The sequence below is a fragment of the Columba livia genome, chromosome 7, assembly GCF_036013475.1.
Source record: "Columba livia isolate bColLiv1 breed racing homer chromosome 7, bColLiv1.pat.W.v2, whole genome shotgun sequence".
Taxonomy (NCBI): Eukaryota; Metazoa; Chordata; class Aves; order Columbiformes; family Columbidae; genus Columba; species Columba livia.
This window is the reverse complement of record NC_088608.1, coordinates 16116835-16137602: the sequence shown is the minus strand read 5'-3', so window position 1 is coordinate 16137602 and position 20768 is coordinate 16116835. Positions and strand designations below refer to the sequence as shown.

The window sequence follows — 20768 nt, the reverse complement described above, 5'->3', positions numbered from 1 at the left end:
TGGAAAAGTACATGCTGCATGTATGCATATTTATACATATACATATATGTGTATATAAACACATACATAGCTATATCTCTTTGTATATCTAAGTAAACAGCAGACTGTGCTCCAGGGAAGTTCAGGGCTAAAGATGCTGTTTATGCATCAGTAGCCTTGAAAACTGGACCACAGAATATTAGGGAGAGTGATAAATCATGACAGGGAAACCTGGAGCGGAGGGTGAGTAGTCAATGGTGTATGAAACATTTTGTGAGTCAGAAGTGAGTCGCTTCAGCAGGACTGGGTTTAGGAAGAAGCGCTTAGCACTCCGTTAGGCCTGTCCTTAATAAACCTTGATGCACCTTCTTGTTCACAAGCATCACTCAATAATATTTTCAATAATGATGATGTTCCAAGGCCGAATAATAAAAGGATGTCATCCTATGAAAAGGATATCATCCTGTGAAAACTGCTGGAACACAACCTGAAATACAGTAGCAAGTTCATTCTTGGTATATCACCGGGAAAAGGCTGAATGTGTTCCAACATAAATAGAGCCACTCACCTTTGTCTTCAGTACATTGCTATTGTATGTTGTTTAGCATTCTGTGTTAGGTCTTGTTGAAACACTCCCTTCTAAGCCTCCTAATTTATTCTAACATATGCCATTCAGCTTCCTGACAATTAGTATGAAATAACACATTCTACTATCAGTACTAATATCAGTGCAAATATTAGCACAAACACTGCTTTTCCCTGCTACATGTAGTTGCCTTTTCCACTAAATAATATAATCAGTCTTAACTCAGCATTTTTATTCCCCCTTCACAGATAGATCAGTTGAGGAACAAAGAAATTTGTGTTTTGTTCAAAGCCACAAAATTAATCAACTGCACAGAGACTTTGTGCATTTCTACAGTGTGTATTGGGTCCTTTTCCCCTCTGCCCCTCAATCACCAAGCTAATCAATATTTGGGAGAGTCTGAATCTCAGACTCATGGTGTTTTCCCATGGTTTGCTTTCACAGAGTTTAGAAGAAAGCTGCATGCCTTCCACAAGTGCAATCCAAGCACAAAGACCTGAAGGCTACCTCTGTGTTTTCTGCAGAAGGGTGTGCCAGCCAGCTGGCTGAGATGTGGAATGCTCTTCATCTGCACTTTGTGTGAGCAGATCACCATCAGCATGGCTTCTGGTAGCCCTTTGCCTGTGTATCCCATTCTACCCTGTTCCAGGTTGTATCAGATTCCATCAAGAAGAAGCCAAGAAAACTTTTCTGCCTGTTGTTGGTTTCCTAAAGTTCCAAGGAAGTAGGAGAGGTCATGTGTAGATAGAAGCATGATTAGGACCAGTGTAAGGGATCATGTGGGCCCAGGATCTCTCACCATCGTACTCCAAAACATAACTATAATATGTTTCTAGGCTGAGTTTTCTGTCCAGGCTGGACACAGAAAGCGTCACAAGTAGGTGGCTGTAGATGAGGGAAACTCCGGGACAATTTTGGTTTCTGAAGCAGTAACACAGCTCCAAATAAGTCTGGTACAGGTAACTGGCAAGTCAGCATTACTGTGGCTTTCAGCTACAGGCACCAGGGAGATTGGTCAAAGCAGGTGGCAGCTGGCAGACACTGGTGTTACGACATGCTGTGATGACACTTTTGCCATGATTTTAGGCCCTCAGACAGGGAAGGAGCCCAGACTTGGACCTCCGGCATCAGGAGAGAGCTGCTGGCAGAAAGTGATTGCACAGAATCATGTCAGAACAGGGACTGAGCCTGATTATTCCACTTTCTCCAGAAGAAAAACAAGGCACAGCACAGACAGATGTGAGAGCCCTGCTGAAATATGAAGTGCACTCCAGGGACAGAGAGTATAATCAAAAGAGAGACTTGCCTTGTTTTAGACCTGAACTCTGCATCATGCCTTTCCTGCTACTGAATCAAAAAGTTCTATGCTGCATGTGATCTGTGTTTAGTCCCCAATGTATGTTTTAGAACAAGTAGTAATAGATTTCCAAAATAGGATTAAGTTTGGGGTAAGCAGTATTGTCCCTGTAGCAGAGAGCTGTAGTCAGATTTAGTAGGAGGGAGGGAAAGCCTAGAGATTGGAAAGGATTAGGGTTGCACCAGTATATCTGGTCATCATCTTGCTGTTGTGCTTTGATGTGGTTCTCTAGTGTAGACTGTGAGAACAGGTTTTGCAGCTCTTGCTAGATATGAACCTCTGAACAAGAAGGCAAAATGTGAAGATGTCTGGGTACTACAGCAATGGGCACATTCTCCTGGAGACGGACCTTGCATGACATGGCTTACCAACGGAAAGGCCTGAGTGTCAGTGATGGAGCTGGTGATGTGCCTCACCTGGAGCATTACTATTATTTTTATGGCACTGTGTTGTATTATATGCACATCTCTGTGTCTTCATAAGAAGTGTAGGTGTTGGAGGAGTGCTTGCACATGTGTAAAAGAAACAATCTCCAGGGGTATGTCTACGTGGATTTTTTGCGATCTGTACATTGTAAACTGAAGCTGGACACTCATCTCAACAGAGGCTGGTGAAGAGCATCCTCTGGAGTATATGTTAAAAAAAAAAAGCCTAAGTAGGCTGTCTGCGGGCTCTGTGCAAGGCAGCTGAGCAGCCAGGAGCGAGACAGAGCATGCCATGCTCAGTCACTCATTAACAATGCAGCAGGCACAGGCCCAGGGTGGACCAACTTATTCAAAGGTTTGGGCTAATTTCAGGACACCTGCGTAGGCTGCTGGAGTTGGCAGGATGGGGCAAGGTGCCCAAAGCCTCCTGCTCTGGAGCAGCACACTTTCTTGTGGAAAGGAAGCATTTCTTTTCCCAACTGACCTACCACAGGGATGATATGGTGTGCTACAGAAGGACCAATTCACTGCGGCAGGAGATGAGGCAGCACCTGCTGTCATCCCCACTGGTGTTAATCCCCTGCCCCACAACCCTGCAGGGAGATTGCAGCTGTTGTGGACACAACTGTCTGCTCCCTCTTGTGATCAGGGCCTTCCCTGAAACACAGTCTCACACCTCCTCTGCAGGACGAGTGCCTGGGGAAGTACCTGGAGTCAGGTCATGACTAGCTGGGCCATGCTGACCACAGCCCAGGAGTTACTGTCTAACTCGATCAGGAGATGGATGGTAGATTTCCTTCACCTTTTTAAAGAAAGGGAACATAGCCATAGGTTGTCAAAGGTGTTTAGACAGCTAAGTCCTAGGACTGGGACCAATGGTATTTACCCAAGGACTCTGGAGTAGAAAACAGGTATGAATCAATTTGCTAGCTCTACCCTAGACCCGCCTCATCCTACAGCTGCTGCATGAACCTCAGCACTCCCGGTTTTCCAGGTACCTGTTAAAGGCAACAGCCATACCTAGCGCTGGGAGCATCCCTTTTTAATTCTTCTGTTACTTCTGTTAACTCATTTGCTCCATGTGAGAAGGAAAAAGAATCATGAATGTCTTTTGTTTGCTAAATGTTAACAGCCCTGTGGAAAAACCCTCATAAAATATTCATCCTAACCTGCTCTTCTAAATTAGACAGTTAAAGTTCTAACAAGCCCCAGAGTTCTTCGTTCTCCCAGTCAAAGGTACAGTCAAATGTTTCTAAAGGCTTTTCTGCACTCTGCATCACCCCCAGTCAAAGTTCCTACTCCCCCAGGCTCTGTGCTGCTTTTATTCTTGCATATCTTTGTGTATATGGGACTACAATAGGAGAAGTAAAGGTTACCAGGTGGATTAATCTCTGTTCCTGCTGTAATGGTAAAGAAAAGGAATATATTTGCTATTGCAAATGCTAGAAAAGAGTGGGGGGTGGGGGTGGGGAGGTGGCAGTTGGGAAGGGGTGTGCAGGCAAATGAATGCTTCCCACCTGGGGAAAGGAGAGGGAGAGGTCTATGGTGTTTTCAAGCTAGAAGGTAATTGCTAGATGTTGGACATTACACCATCCATTGCCTTCTTGGTGAAGGCAAATTATTTTAGTCTTGGGAGTGCTCCCCTTCTGTCTTTGTTGTGTCAGCAAGGCAGAACAGAGATGCATTCACAGTTCATCTCCTCATGTGTTTGTCTCTATGCTTTCCCACCCCAACCAGATACAAGCTTCCATGAGGAGGAGGATGGGCACAACTGAATGTGACCAGCTCTCTCTGCTTCCTGTCTCCTGCTAGTGTTTCATTGTGGCCCCACCATGGCTTGCTCCTGAGCTGATTTCTGATGACTCACAAGAGGAGGGAAACAATCCTCAGATACTCTGTCACTTGGAAGCACCAGGGAGTGAAAGAAAAAGGGAGGGGGAGAGATTTGGACTGAAGGAGAGGAAAGAGGGTTTTGATGCCAGCTGCCTTTCTGAATAATCATTATGGATAATGACTTGCAGATCTTCAACATGGTCTGTGTTACGTCAGGCTGATTTGTTCCATACAGTGACCTGAGTAAGCCTGTGCCTTGCTGTGTTTCAGATTATTCTTGGAGTCTGAAGCAAGTTGTTGCACTGAACAAGCTGCTGATGACCTCCTGGCTTTGGTCTGTGTTCCTGCCCACAAGCCAAAAGGTTTCATGGTGAGCACAGGTAAAATACCATGCATGGGCTCCTGTTCATAGTGTGAGGAGCTATTTTCCTCTCCTCTGGTGCTTGTTGACACTGATCAGAGACAAGGTTGGCTTTCCTTGCCCTGGGCAGGCTGCCCTGCATCCCTAAGTCCCTCCATGGGCACAGCCATGGAAGGAGAGAAAAGTTTAGCCTGGTTTGTGCAGGAGGAGAGGTCTTAGAGGGGTGGTGCTGGTTTTTCCAGGCATTGTCAATTGCTGGCCATAACCAACAGTGACCAAGAAGCTGCTGATGAGTAAGGAACATGCAGACACACCTCCTGGTGCTTTTTTCCTTCCCCACAAAGAGAACATAATTGTCAAGGGAAAACTGTTGGCTGGCAAGGGCTGTCAGCTTCTGAGGTCTGAGGAAGCAGTATGGAGAGGATGGTGCCTCCTTCCAAAAGATGAAGGTAGTCCACCCAGTGAACTTCCATCTCCAGAGTAATTAGCAAAGTAGATGTGTTTGTAGGAGGAAGCTATTGGAGAGGGTGGTGTTACATCCCTGGGCAGGAGAGGTTGTGGTTGGGTCTCTGCTCCAAACCACTGGTGTCATGGACCACTGGAGAGCCATGGAGGCAGAGCAGGGTCTACAGAAACAAAAAGAAATATTAGGGAGTCAGTCCTGGGGAACTGTGTGTTTCTGAGACCCTGAGGCAAACTTCTCAGTTTGTAATTGAGTAAAAGTCAGTCATCTCCTTCGTCATTTTTGCTGGCAGGATTTGATCTAATTTGGGAAAACACACATGGGAGGGATGGAGTAAGCTGTGTTTCAAAGAGAAAGAAACAAGGCTTTCCCCTTCTGTCTGAACCACTCTTTCAGGTGTGTGCCTTTCGTCAGTAAGTGACTTCCCAGTCTGGCTGTAGGCTGCACTGAAATCAGCCAACAATCCCACTGAACTTCACAGGAGTGGGTTGGACTTTCAGACATGCCAGAACTTGAGAAACAAAGCATGTATTAGAAAAGAATACCCTTAAATCCTCTAGGAAAAGGGAAAAAAAATCTCTAGTTTCACAGAGAATAAAGTGCTCATTTCCCTAGCACATATTCTATATGTGGAAAGCAAAAAAACAGAATAAAATTACAGCTAATAAACTTTTTAAGTGCAGAAAGTTTTCTTTTTTACATATAGCGATGCCCAGTAGCACCACTAAAGTTAAAGGTCTGTCGACATTTTCGTTAATAAACCCCCAATTTTCATGAGTTTATTACGCAGCCATGAAGCCTGCTTCTCAGTTCAACTTGCCATATGAGTCCTTAGCACCTGCTGCCTCTCCAGTCTGAAGCCTGGGGAGTACACTCAGATATGATTCAAACCTTTACTCCACCCTGATTTTGCAGCACCAGAGCACCATTAAAAAGACTCCTTTGTGACTCAAAGAAACTGAAAAAATGGAGGCACGAGCCTTTATTTTTATACTGCAGAGAAACAGTGTTAGAATCAGATCTTTAACAATACAATGAAATTTGTTTGGCTGTATTTAGAGCTGCAGGAATGCAAAATGGAATAGGAGGCAGATTTCCAGGGTAGTGTTTCCTGTGAAGCTGTCTGGCTTCCTGTTGGAGTTGTGGGAGACAGAGGGGGAAGGAGAATCAGTCTGACCTTTTAGCTTCTAATGCTTAATTATCTCCCCTGCTTGGGGTGCTTTGAGCTTCCCTTGCTCCTCAAAGGTAAGGGTTACTAAAAGACAGAACTGATATTAAAACAATGTTGAGAGGTTTATGAAAAAACAAGCAAACAAACAACCCCCAAACAAACAAACAAACCAACCAACCAACATAAAACAAACCCCAAAATTGTTCAGCTCTCCTAGTCCAGTGGCCACACATATATAAAGACAAGGTCCTTCTTCCAGATGTCTCAAGGGAAGAGGAGTGTAAAGGTTAAAAATGGGAAATAAAAGCAATATCAGGTTTTCAGAGTCAAAACTATCATTTTGAATAGGAACAGGAACTAATTTCCCTGCATCCCATCCCAGTATTCCAACCACCAGAGCGTGTTGTTTTGTGATTAGAAATCTCCTTTGGGCTTTTTTAAAAGACACCTCACTGCTAGCCAAGAGAGAGCAAGAGTCAAGACACCAGCAAATCCAGGGAAAAAGGACTTTGATAGTGTAACTTCTTATGTATCCACCTTAGTTAGCCTGATTCAGGATTGCTGAGCATCCTGTTCCTGCTTTCCTCTGGATAGGTTCACCTTTGAAATGTTTTACACAGGCACTTGATCTGACCTGTTTGAGGAAATTTGGCATCTGACCAGGTAACAAGAAAATGGCTTGCACTTCTTGGGATAGGCATCCATGAAAGGCTCTTTGTGCTAGGAGCTGTGGTAGATTTTTTGCACAAAAATCAATAGTATTTTCTGTAGTATACTCACTGAAAGAATCAAAAGTATTAGTTTGACTCCTACTTCTTATGAAGCATCTTGGATCCACATGTCCTAGGAGATGCTCCCTATAATTAGATTTTAACTCAGTCTGCTTTGCATTTGTCAAGGTCTCTACCTAAGGGCTGGGCTGCCCTGTGACTCCGAAGTGTTTCTTAGATAGCTCCTACACGGTTGTAGAGCAATCAGATATCCAGATGATCCCGATATTCCTCAAAATTCATATTCAGATGTTCCAGCTTTATAGGAAGTAAATTCAGCATCATGGAAACAGATTTGCCTAGCCAATAACCACTAGTCTGAACCCCAATGAATATCAGAGATGTCTAGGAACCGTAGATCATCTTCCAGACAAAGAACAGAGAAAGGCATCCCCTGGGACAGCCAAGGTCCTGGTACAGGCATGTCTCTATTTCTAGGTAATATGTATTCAGGTTCCTTTAAGTGTCAGGAACCTGAGTATTTGCTCTCACCATGTGGATTTAGTCAGGGGAAAATTCCTCTATAGGCATCTGGCCATATAGGATTATGGCTTGGAGACCTTTTTGAAATTTAACCAGGTTAGAGAAAACCCTGTGTGAGAAGGGGCTTTGAAGGGGCAGGTACCTAAGTACCTTGTGTTGCTTTAGATTTAAAGGTATGGGTAGGATTTCTTGATGATCCTTTGTGCCATTTACCTCTGCCAGGCTCACCCACTCCTTTTTGCTCCCTTTCTTTGGCAACATGCTGCAGACACACAAAAAGGTGGCTATTCATGGCCTGGCAGGCGGAAGATTAATCCTGACAGAGGAAGAATTTCTTGATGAAGTGACTTCAAAGGCAAAATAACATGGAGGGGAAGGGGGGAGCAAGCAACACTTGTGTGAAGGAAGAAGAGGGAGGCTGTGCCAGTTGGCATCAAACACTAGAAGAATAACCTTCGTCCTCAGGGCTGACACTGGTGGCTCAGCTTAATGCACTGGCAGCTCTGCTTGTATTGCAGTTTCAGCTTCCCCCAGCTCCCGGCTGATTCGCATCCAGGGACACAAAGGCCACCTGGCCCTTGTCCAGTGCCTGCACCAGGTAGAGCAAAGAAAGCTTTGAAAGAAACGATAGAGGTATGTAACAAATCCCTCCTGGGAAAACTGAGCTCTTTATCCCTCCTGCCTGCTCAGCCTGTTGTTGTGGAGCTGACTAAACCCCTGATGGCCTAGAGGTCTTTGTGTAAAGTTTCTCTCCCCATGTCACAAGCTTCGGTAGCCAGTGGATTTTTAAATTTTTATTGTTATTATTTAAATTATGTCACATGTTTTTCTACAGACACATGAAAGAGCTGATCCACCTGCCCTGATGAGTGCCATGGGAGAGAACTGACTGTTGTCTCCCTTTTTGGATCGCCTTCCAGAGGAAAGTTCTCTCATGAGGTGGGTGTCTCAAGGAGATTGTGATGACATTTAAAATGGGGGAAAATACAGAAATGATAGAAACAAATTCCTACAGCAGGGACAAGTATCTCACCTAAGAGCACAAACAGAGTTTCTGAAAGTCATCCACACAGCCAAAATGAACAGCTTGCAGGAGTAGAATGGGAATTAAGCATGAGCCTTTGCAACTTTTCCATTCTTATTCTCTTTCAAACCACACTGTTCCATTTCTTGGATGTCCTGGATGTGCATGAAGATAGTCAGATAATGCGGTCCTGTGGAGGTAGCTGCACTTTATCCTGAAACATATTATCTGTAAGGATCATGCATCTATCTTCAGTGTGGGAAGCAGCAGCTTTTGTACAGCAGAGATAAATGCTCAATGTACCCCAGAGCAGGAAGTGAAGCAGAATGTTGTATCAAGATCAAACTCTGTGGGAAATTGAAGGAGACAGAAGTTACCATATTAGCAAACCAGCCAGGGCTTTGAAGCACGTCTTCAGCCCTTGTGAAAAGTGTGCTTTAATTTCCAAATATGTTTTAAAGTGGGCTATACAAATGTCAAGATGGCTCAGAAACCTCAGCATAGCTCTTCTCAGAAGTCTGTCATTCAAGAGTTAAGCAGGCTCATCCTGGTTTAATCTACAAGGTTGTTAGACATATGCAAGCCAAAGCCAGTTAAGGGTCTTCAGCCAAAGTCTTCGTCTTTGAAGACTTGTTATCATCAGTTCACCTGATCTTCTTTACCTTGTTCTGTTGAAAGAAAGTGACTGGTTGGTTTAGACAGTAGAAAGCCAAACAACAGACTTCAAAATAATGCAGTCTCACAAATCTACTGTGTAGGTTTTCTAACTTACCAAACCCAGTATTTGGGGTTATCTCAGAAGGTGAGTTACAGGGATTTCAAATTTCTCTTAGCTTGACTGAACTTGGAGAAAGATCATGGAAAATCAACATCAAACAGCAAAGATTATGTACACAGTCATGGAGAGCCCTCTTATCAACCATTTCTACCACCAGGCCAGGAACAACTTCATTTGGCCTTGTGAATTATGAAGATGTTTAACCAGATCGGTCTTTCAGTTAAAGCCAATGGAGCAATGCCAAGTGTGTTGTGTCTGATAATGCCTATGGCCATATAAATGTATAAGAAAGGCTCTGGTGACTCTGAGCAAGACAGTTATTCTGGGACAATTATATGTGAGTTCTACATCTCCCCCCAGCTTTTATAGCTGGCTTTAATACACTTTATCCAACTGCAAAGGGGAAGATAAAATGTGATGTAGAGGAAAAATGGGGTTTAGAGGCTATCAGCAGCTAAGCCTGCAGTTTCATAAGACAGATGGTATTGAATACAGGAGCTGTAAGAGTTCCTGTGGCAGCATGCAGCCTCGGCTGCCTATTCCAGTCTCTGAACCACGGCACATTGCTCCCTCCATGTCATATCACCACTGTTGTTGAGGTCCATGCTCGCAGCCCTTTGTGTTGCTATTTAGGCCATATTTCTTTCCAATTGTGGAGTGAACAGCTGGGAGTGAGGGGGTGGGGGACACCCAGCTTTAGTGGAATGGTGCTTGGAAACAACTCTGAGATGCAAAATAGAAAATGCTCCTTCTGACTTCTTCCATTCTCCACATATGTCAGCTGGAGAAGCTATTACCACAGCCTTTCTCATGTGTTAGTGGCAGGTCTGAAGCAATTGTAGCTTAAAGAAACTTGCCGTACTCCTATAGCAACCTCTGTAAACACCATGTCACAGAAGTGAGGCCAGCAGCCAAATTACCAGCTCACTGTCAGGGAAGCAGCAACCAATACCTCTTTTCCTTCTCCAAGAATGCCACTAAATCCCCACTGACTTCTGTTGCTTCCTTCAGCTTACATGGTTTCTTCCATCCATGTGTTATCCTTACTTCCAAATCTAGCAGCAGCACAAGCTGGTGAGAGGAGTGATACTCAGATCTCTCTCTCTCTCTCCCTCTCTTGCCAGGCAGATAGAAAATATCCCAGGAGTAAAGGATGGGCTATAGCCATGTCTTCTGATATATTCTGCTTTGTAATCTGGCTTTTCTCAAGGGTCAGAAACTCCCATCTAGCTCATAATAGGTATAGAGGTTAGAATCAGCTTCCCCTGAAATTCGAAGGTTTTAATGGCTAGAGCTTCACTGTCATTTCTTGGAATAGAACCTAGCAGGAAGGAAAGCTGTTGTGGATGTCTGATGAGTGCTGGCTTCTCCTGGGAGCCTGCAGAGTTGGGGAATAAAATGTGTTTGCTCCTCCTTGCCATTATCAAGAAGAAGAAGTCATAGTGCCTACAGCATTATTTAGCACTGGTACATAGTAAAGGCAGAGCTTTTCAGAGTATGGCAAGGACCTGATTCTTGATTGTGATCCTGATTCCAGGGAAGCTGAACAGATCCCCAGCTCCATAAACAATCAGAGCATTGCTGCCAGGGAAAGGAAAGGCAAGTACATTTTTAAGCAAACAAACTGAACAATTCCTAAAACATTTGCAGGTCATGATGTACCTTTTCAAACCTTAAAGGAAAATATAATTCATAATAGCCTTGTGTGTCTTCAGCCACATGTGGACCACAGTTTGAGGATGACGGCAGCTGAAAGGAGAGACAAGATGCTGAAACATCACAGATGGGTTAGTGGGGACTGCTTTAGACCATCAGTGAAAGGTTTCATTGTTTTAGACTTTTTTTTTATGTTGTTAACATACATGCCTCTTCTGTTCCCTGTACTTCATACTCTCACAGACACATGACACATGTCCTTACCTACATATTTTGCCCTCAACTCTACCCAAATCTGAACAGTAACTCAAAGGGAAAGAGGCTATCCCAAGGCTGATGCTCTTCTAAGGAAAAAACCCTCTCCCTCTACCCTCACTGAATACATAACACATGCCTTCCTTCCTCCTCAAGACACACTATTTTCTGCTAAGCAAGAATCTAAAAAAAAAAATCAAAACAACAAACCCACATAACAAAAAAAAAAAAAAAACACACACACACACAAAAACCCAAAAAACAAAAAAACACACAACAAAACCCACCAAACCTCTAGGATTTTGAAAGAGAAGTGACAGTTTCAAAGGAATTGAGTAAATAGTTTATCCCACAAGGACAAACAATATTTTTGTTTCTCTAAATAAGTTGTGTTTGCCATGTAGAATTACTGAAAAACCACAGGCCACAGGAATCTCATGTCTAAGATGGGAGATTCTTTGAGACTGGACTACCAAAGGGCAATGCTTTCAGTCTGTGACCCTCTAGAAGCTCCCTTACAGAAGTAAGTGTACAAAGTCCTGGGCTTACAACTCAACTTAGAGTTATGTTTCAGGTTATGTTCCAGTGCTCAGGAAAAGAGGAAGGAATACTTTCATAGCCGGACGTTTTAAAGTACAGATTTATGCAGCACCTGTCAGGACTGATGTAAGAATTTCTGATCCTGCCACGTGGAAGAAGATGGACTAGAGGACACCTTATGAGCCCTACTGGTTATATTGGCATTAAGTACTAGGTAGAATTACAAATTTGCCCTCACAGTGTCTTGTCACCACTGGGGCTTGAGGAGACATCTCTCTACTTTGAGACTGATAGGAACTCTGATGCCAGGATCAACACAGATTTCAGTTGCTATTTGAAGAATCCTCAGGTTATACCACTTGAACCACTTGTGAGCTGCAGCTTGTAACAATGGCCAACTGGAAGGGTCTGGAGTCTTCACTGTCCTTCATTTACCTTGCCTTTCCTCACTGTATGAAAAGTTTATAGCTGCAGTGGGACTCGAGTGAGTTTACTCTGCTTTTTCTAGTCTTAGGTCTCTGGCCTAGCTCAGATGAGATTGGCAAGACATTACTGACATCCAAGTTGCCCCAAACAACTATCTTCAGCATTGCTTTTCACCATACCTTCAGTTTTAATCTACTGTATCTTATTTGTTTGTGGGCTGGTTACAACATCCTTGTTCTGTGATTCCCTCCCCTGTATACTTAAATTCCTGCTGTTCACTCAACCTGAGTTCCAGGTCAGATAATTTTTCTATATACAAATACATATTTACTGAACATATTTTAAAAGTATTTGTGTGGGATTTAAGATAACATTGAAATTCCTTTTGCTGATGATTTATAAAGCTCTTTTCCTCCTGTCTAGACGCTTTCAATATTTGCAATTAGCTGATGGAAAAATAAATGGTGGAGTATTCTTTCCAAACCTCCACCGGAGAGGGGAAAAAAGATCTCCATCATGCAAAGCAAATGCTCTTCTGTCAAGTCAGCCAGGAAGAAACTCCTAAGACGCAAAAGACATGGAGGATGAGTCTGGTTATTGCTGTATTCAGGTACAGAACTTGGTTAAGGAAGGGGAACAGAGTTTTTTATAGCTCCAGAGAGAAGAAGGAGAAAACAAGCTATTATGCCAGAGACATTCTTCTTGGGCTGATTGTAAAATTAGTTGGAGCTGAAGTTAATTGATTGTGTAGGCAGATGAAACCAACTTGAGATGGCTATAAATAGCAACAATCTTGCTTTCTGTACAGCTGTAAATCTGAGCAGAAGAGCTGTCTTAAATTCATTGTGAATATTCACAAACAAGGGAGGGAAAGTAGAGTAAAATAAAATAAAACAAAACGTGATGAAATAAAATATATACACACAAAGTCCAGCACAGAGAGAAATTATCAGGGTCAGCCCTTCTAAGACAGACAAGAACTGGAATTTGATCTCACAAATGTTGTGGCCTGGTGCATTTTACCTGTCTTGCCTCCTCAACCACAGCCTTGGAGAAGTAGAATTCAGCTATTTCTTTCTTTTGTCTTTCCAGGATTTTATGTCAGATAGTGTTGCTGCCTCCTCATTGAGGAAGAGGGGGAGTGAAGCAGGAGGCTAGGTCTGTTTGTCTGGATATTGACAGTGCAGGCTGCCAGAGGAAGAATGCCACATACCATAAATCGCTGGGAATGAGAAAGATGATGTGTGCTTTACAGAAACTGTGAACACATGTGGACTGCCCCTTGCCATGCTTTTCTTTTCTCTTTAAGGTGGAGGAGTTGTTTTTTTTTTCATTCAGGATCAAGCTTCAAGTTTAAAATCTGTCCTACCAGCTGTGATGAGCAATAGCCTGATGAGGGAAAGCTGTGGTTGAAAACCCAAAAGAGAGATGGCGGTCAAGGTTACAGCCTACTCTGCATGTGGCAGGTGGTCAGCTGCCTGTCCCTGCCCCAGGAGAAAGGTCCAGGCACTTCCTATAGTCTCAGGTCTGCATTGCAGCCTCTCCCTTCAGCAGTTGCATCTGTGTGGAGGCATTGGCTACTGCTGGGGTAGATGGTGCAGACCCCCCAGCTGGATCCCCCTGTATTGTAAAGACTGCAGGTGGGGATCAGCTTTCTTCGCATCACTCCTCGGGGAGCTGTTGGTGGACCTAACCTTTCATCTACATGGTGCTGCACTTTGTTTTTTGTCTGTCCATTTGCAGGCAGGAGTCACCCTGTAAATACTGACAACATAATTCTCACAGTTTAAGGCCAAAAGGGTAGAATGCTATCATCTAAAACTACAGAGTAATTTGAAGTAATAACTGCATGACTAGAATTCACTTAGGATGAAAGATGTGATATTTGGGCTTTTTCAAAAGGGTTCATCGAGCTTTTACCACCAACATCACCATTCAAGTCATACCTGTGGGCTGTACTCTGCTCTGGTGTGTTGGGTTCTGTGTTCAGCAGGAGAGACTTCCCACACTGAGGAGTTATGGTTTACAGGTTTACAAACCAGACAAAAGGGTAGGAGGAGAAAAGACAAACACAAAGGTTTACCCAGCCACTTCAGCTGGTCTGGATGCTGCCAGCTTCCCACATCTCCCACAGGAAGGTGACTGGAGAGACTGTTTTACAAGTAGGGTGAGTGAGGAGCATTCACATGGTCAGCTAGGTGCAGAGGGTGAGCGGTAACTTTTCCAACTTGGGTAACTCCCTTGGTTGGCCACACTTTTATTGGATGATGACAAGACAGTTCAGGTGCCAGCCAAGGCTGTAAGAAAAGTAAGGACAAGCTGGGGCAGTACAGCAGGGCATTTTGTGCAGCCATGTGCTCTGCTAGCCATAGTTGGCCCATTTAATGTACTTGAGAGCCACTACCCTAGGGAGAAGACTTCCCTGGCTTGATTATGCCATCAAGGCCAACAGGGTCCAGTCCAGGTCAGCAAAGAGCCTCTGCAGTGCTCTCCTGCTAAATATAGCATATTTGTATTAAGCTGTTCACCTCACAGTCCTGGGGAATGAGTCTCTCTGCTTACTCTCAGAACAAGTCCACGAGGTTGTGATGTGACCGTGATTCCTCTCTCTGACCCATTAAAGCATGCCAGAGGTCTGGGGCCTCTCCAAGGCACAAGGACCACCTGGATATTTTTTAAATTAGTGTCACATAGGCAGAGCTTATTGTCCTGGGCTCATTCATGTGCTTGGGTTTGACCCAGACTGCCAGGCAATGTCTACTCAGTACATATTGCAAGGCCTACTGTATTAACAGCACCAGCTGTGGTGAGTAAACCAAGGCAGTGGTTTGACTGCTGAAACATCTATAGGAAATCCTCTTGGGTTGTATTTCTCATGTCCTTTGTTTGCTGATAAGAAAATGCCAATCCAAGAGCATAGGACTAACCCCTCCCCCCCCAAAAAATCATGCATGCGCTCTTCATCTGACCCGCCACCTCCCTTCTGACAACTGAAAGCATCAGCATTTATCTTCCTTTTTACTGGGTTTCAAAAGACAATGGTCTGCTCTCATGAGGGATTCTTTTATCAGCTTCAAGGCCAAGAACCTAAAAGGACTTAACCTGGAGGTCACTTTCAAGCCATTTCACTACTCAGTCAGAAGAATCACCTTGGAGCTTCCATGTTTAATCAAGACATTTTTACAGCTTCTTTTGCTAAAGGGAGAGGTGCATTTTGATTGAAGATAAAATCCATCAAATTATGCAATTCATTTATTCTGGCGTCATGGAGTCTCTGTCCATTTGAGGAAAAGACTCCCTGCATGTGTATGAGTGCATGAAGGAGAGGAAAGCTTCTTTTTTGGGGGGGTGGGAGAAGGAGGATTGTTGGACTTGTTCTTCCAGTCCAGTGTTAACATCTCTGTCCTGCTGAACCCCAGCTGCTCTGAGAAGGCAAACAAGGCAAATAGCTCCTGTTGAATATACCCTGCCCAGGTCTGTAAATCAGGTTTTGTCTCTGGTTCCACTAGCTTCTATGAGTGTACCCTCAATTTGAAAGACTCTCACCCCTTTGGTATGACACTATCACTTAATGAGACATGAGAATCAGTTATGTAAACCCTCATTTACCTCCCTGTATCTGCTAGTGTGCTGTATCATTCATGCTCTACTTGCAAAAATCCTGCTCACCCTTATCCTGATCACAGAGGTGAATGGGAAACTTTGGGTCTGCCATGAAGTCTGTGTCTACACACAGCCATGATCAGGGGTCCCTTTCCTTTGCTTCCACAGCAAGAAGTTTTCTTCCAAGTTGTGAGACAATCTAATTTCTATCATACAATGTATGGTTCCAACTCCGATTAGCATTAGCACATATATTTCTGAATGGTAATCAGATATGTCCCAAATTCAGGGCCCTTACCAGGGTAGAAAAAGAGTTGCAAAATCCCTGAAATACCTGTATTGACAAATTACAACCAGCTGTGTAGCAAGCAATGAGGAAAGGCTTGTTTCATGCCTCCTACCCACTCACACCTCTTTCATGTTTTGCCCAGTTGGACATCTGGCATGTTTTTTACTACACACCCAATGCTGAGCTTTCATTTCAGGTGACCCATTCTGATTCTATCAGAACTGACTTCTGCCCTTATAAATGTGTGAAACTCAAGGCTTGTCTTGAGGCAGAGCCAAGCACTAGAAACGTTGCTCAGCAATAGGTCAACCTCAAAAGGTTTGAAGCATCTGGTTTTTTGTGGTCCCAGGGATTCATATGTTGATGCCCACAACCATTGGTCGATGAGAGAGGCAGATGGTATTGTCCTGGGTGTCTGGCCTAGCTGATTCCATCACTGTAGAATTCTTCTGCAGTTCATCTTACATTTGTTTCCCACTGGAACCATGCAAGAAGAGACTTGCTACTGGCATTATGTTAATCGAAACAGAATGTACGCACCTGGTCCATCCTATTGTACACAACAGGCATCCCGACTGAGTTGCACAGGGATCTAAAATAACCAATTGCTGAAAGGTCTTGCAGAAAAAATTTGCAAGAGGATCTTATTTGGCACAATAGAAGGGAGAACACTATTCCAAAACCTAAAGAGGTTTTGATACCATTATGCATGTTCAACAATATCAGGTTATCTCTACTGAACATAAAAATATTGTCTTAAATATGGATTCAGCTTCGTTCATCTCACACCCTAATGTCTCACCTCTGTTAAGAGCAAAACTTTGGGAACTTCTGACTTTGAAAATGCAAGTAAGAAAGAATCCACCAGAGTTATCAGTAGAATAGGCTGGGTCTCAGGACTGGAAAGGGAGGATCGGGGATCTTAGTTCAAGGCAGACACAGAGCCTTGAGAGGAAAGTACAGAAGAGTGTGGAAGCTGTAAGACAAGTCAGTGGACTGGGTGGGGTTGAGGGCAGCTGGGAAAAGGGTGATCAAGTCAAAATGGAAAACGTTGCTGGGTGGATCAAAGTCCAAACAAGGATTTATGAGAGGCAGAAAATAAATTTGGAGAGTGAGTACCACGAGCAGTGACGGGATTCAGCCATATTCTGGAGGTTTTGAGGTGGAGGAAGAGAGAGATTTCTCAACAGAAGTTTGTCTTCCCCACTCCTTTACCTTTACACTTCTTGAGAGCTCTATATTTTTCATTGCACCAGAACCTCCATCTTCACCTTGTTATGCAGCATTTTACCTACTTGTGCTTCTATCCTCCTAGCCTCTTGCCTTGCTGCATGCTCCTATCAATGCCAGGATGGCTTAGCACAGGCTTCTCAGTTCACCCTATCTAGCCTCCCTCCCTCTCTTTCATTCTTTGTTTGCTCAAATCTATCTGGTTGATGGCCAAATGCCCTAAATTCTAAGGGCTCCTATTTTTGGTGTTTCTTTTCTCTCCTTGAGAGAACAAATGATGCTGTGGACTCCCAGTCCTAGAACATACTGGTGATGGAAATAGAGAGGGATTTCTGTAATCTCTAATTCTCTGTCATAGACTCATTGTTCTGCTACTGAACAGTGGCAGGTAGAATGACAGAGATAAAGCAAGCAGATCACTAAAAGCTTAGATAATCTTGGGTATACTTTAGCCATCTCTGGTAAAAATAAAGTTCTTGTGGCTTCAAAGAGCAAGGAGTTCATTCTACTAGTGCTTCTGGAAAGAGATATCTCCCTACACCAGCTCCTGTCCTCCACAGTCTTGGAAGGCACAAGCTGGCTAGTTGAAGTGAAAGCAATGAATGGAGACATTTTTACTACCCTTATTAAAAGGAGAAGGAGTCTCTGATATAATATCCACTAGATGATGCAATTAATTTATTTTGGCTGGTCAGTGCTCTTGCCTGGGTCTGTGTGTTATTAGAGGGTGGTGCAACAGTTGTTCTTCCCACTGCTTGTAGGCCCTAGGGTCAGGTTCTGCTCCACCAATAACATGACTCATCTCTGCATAAAACAATTCCTCAAGTGATACCAAAGTGACCGCAACATCAGTCAGCTTCCAATCATCTGAATCCAGTAATGATGGTTACTTCCCCAGAATCCTCTTTAGAGCAGCTCACACACTTGTTCCTAACCACAGAACGAAAGTCAGCAGGTAACATGTTGGTTTTCACAAAATATCATGTGAAAAAGGCCCTGGGCTGGATATCATTTACATTTCTGGCCCCATTAAGATGTGTCTCCTCACTAATTAATTAACTTGTATGCCCTTGTAGAGAAACACACTTGTCCTAATGTGGGGGCACAATGGAGAAAGAGATGGCACTGTGATGGTAGGCAACCCACCCAACTTTGGCTACCCAATATAATCAAGTACCTCTGAATTTAATGTGGAGAAATGGTCATCTAAGTGACAGACCTGTTCCTTTTTGCCTTTTGGAGGAGCTTACATTGGACCAAGTTTCTGTAAGAAAAATGAAGTTAGCAACCAGATAAAGAGATAATAAAAACTGATGTAAAAACCCTTTTGCTAGATTCTTTCTTCTCTAGCTTCTCTTAAACAAGTGTCTTCTAGGTCAAAAGTGTGACAGAGCTAATTATGGAAGATGGGCAGAATAAGACCACTGAACTTCATCTTGGAGCCTGGAAGAATTAATCTTAAAGCATATTCTCTGTCAATTTCCCACAAGATTATTAAGAAATAAGGAGACCTCCGCCAACCGCACCCAGGGTAACATGGTGCGACCACTAAGACAGCCCCACTGTGTTTATCTTGACTAATGGATGCTAAGGAGGGGAAAACAATGAGATGGAAAATTTGCATCCTCTGGGTTGAAGAAAACTCTTTGGGGCAAGTAATGCAACCAGATTTTTAAATTAAATTCTTGTGGTCTGCATAATTAGAACTACTAGTTATGCAGTAGCTCCAAAGTTCATTTAGGAAGGGCAGGCTCTTTGTGACATGACAAATGGAACTAAAGAAGTAGTTGTATTGTCAGAGGGTCATAATCTGAGTTTAGTTAGAAAAATAATCTCTGACTCCATAACTAAAGTCTTTTCAGCAGCTCTGCATCACAGGCTTACTGGCTTAGTCGTGATTAAAGAAAGAGGGGAGTTCATTGTATAATATTTCCTATATCCAGGTTATTTCTCCTCTCTGTGGTGGAGATATTCCATGAGGATCTGTGAACACATCTTAATACCTTCCCTCCAGTTTGACACTTGTTATGAACTTTACTTTCTCCTGTGTCAGGATATAACTGCGTCGCTTCCAGGAGTTAGGAAGAACACTTCTCTTCCCATTAAGTAAAAGCCTAGACCCAATTTGCTCATGAAGGTAGATCTTCTTGTTTAGGGAAAGAAAGCTCAGCCATGATACTGTGAGAAAAATCTTGACAGTTGTTAGAAAACACTACTCTTTTCTGGAGGTTTGAAACAGGATACTCTACTGATCAGAGAAATACATCAACTTGGAAGATCAACTTTATGATTTCCTTGAATTTTACATTTTGAATTTGTTTTTTATCTATCCTACATAGAATGAAGAGTGAGAAGCAAATAAATGTGTTGTGACAATAGCATCTGTAGCACAGGGTTGTGTTTTTGACAGGAAACAATTATTTTAAAATATTTATTATTTTTAGCAGTTTTGGTTTTTTTTCAAGTATTTGTTCCTTATGGGATATAGATCTGAAAAAGCCACAAGATTCATGAAGATTCATTCACTCCAAGTGCCCTGAGCATTTTAAGGTCTTAGCCATGCTGCATTCAAGAGTGGTTCCATTTTACAGGTAATTATCATTTATTTATTTCAGTGGTTACTGATCTGAGATCCTACCAAAATCATTGCATATTTGATGAAAAAAGGAATATCCAGAGGTGAAAGGTGTCTCCTGCTGGATAGGTGTGCATGAATCCCTTTGCAGCGGCAGGATATGATGTTTTGACTCTCCTGGAAATCAGTGCCAAGTTCACAGTGGACATACACAATGGATTGTACCCTCCCTGCCTTGGTCCAGGACTGGTGCCAGAGGAGAAAGAAAAAAAAAAAAAGAAAAGGTGGTTTCCTGCCCAAACTCTTCCTTGTAATGAATATGTGTGAGACTAACTATGATCTCATGGAAATCTCTGGTTTGTGGTCATTAAATATTATGAACATGTCATCAATCTGGGTGTGTTACCTGCTTTGTCCCCTCTGATTCACCTCCAGCAAAATCACTGCTGCTTCAAAGAAGGAATCTGCTAGAAACTACTCACACCACCAGCTGTACCTTAGCCTCTTGGTTAGTAGTGTTTAACTCATAAAATAAAAGGTCAGCTACAAATGAAATATGAGTATAGACACGCAAGCAGCATCTTCCAAATCAGAGCCAATGTTCACTTCACACAAGTCCTGCAGTATTACACTGCCAGACAAGGGCTAGTTATTTTCCCAGCACCCATGGGAACAGCAGGAGCTGGAAATATGAGATTATTAATATTTATCCTGTGTTAGTACACAGGGTCTGTTAGGTGACCTCCACACATGTGCAAAGATATGACCCACTCATTGTTTTGCCAAAAGCTCCTATTCCATGGCTGGCAGTGTACAAAGAGTAGGAAAGGGCAGTACAGTGCAAACACAGTATTTGCCTGAAAAACTACTGTGGATTTTCCCCCAGGTTTCCTCAGCAGATGATGGTACAGCTGTTTGGAGTGTCTGTCTGAAAGCTATGGCACTACTGTATTGCTCTCCATGG

The 20768-nt window shown here is 43.2% G+C and overlaps 1 long non-coding RNA gene across 2 annotated transcripts; it reads left to right on the top strand.

Moving 5' to 3' along the window:
• Positions 1-4448: 4448 nt before the first annotated feature.
• Positions 4449-20336, top strand: LOC135580013 (uncharacterized). 2 transcript variants are annotated; one of them, XR_010474018.1, is made up of 3 exons: positions 4449-4560; positions 8264-8367; positions 19845-20336. It is a non-coding gene; the product is annotated as an uncharacterized LOC135580013 (long non-coding RNA). The 2 variants fall into 2 exon arrangements; XR_010474017.1 differs by lacking the exon at positions 4449-4560 and adding an exon at positions 4567-8061.
• The last annotated feature ends 432 nt before the right edge of the window (positions 20337-20768 follow it).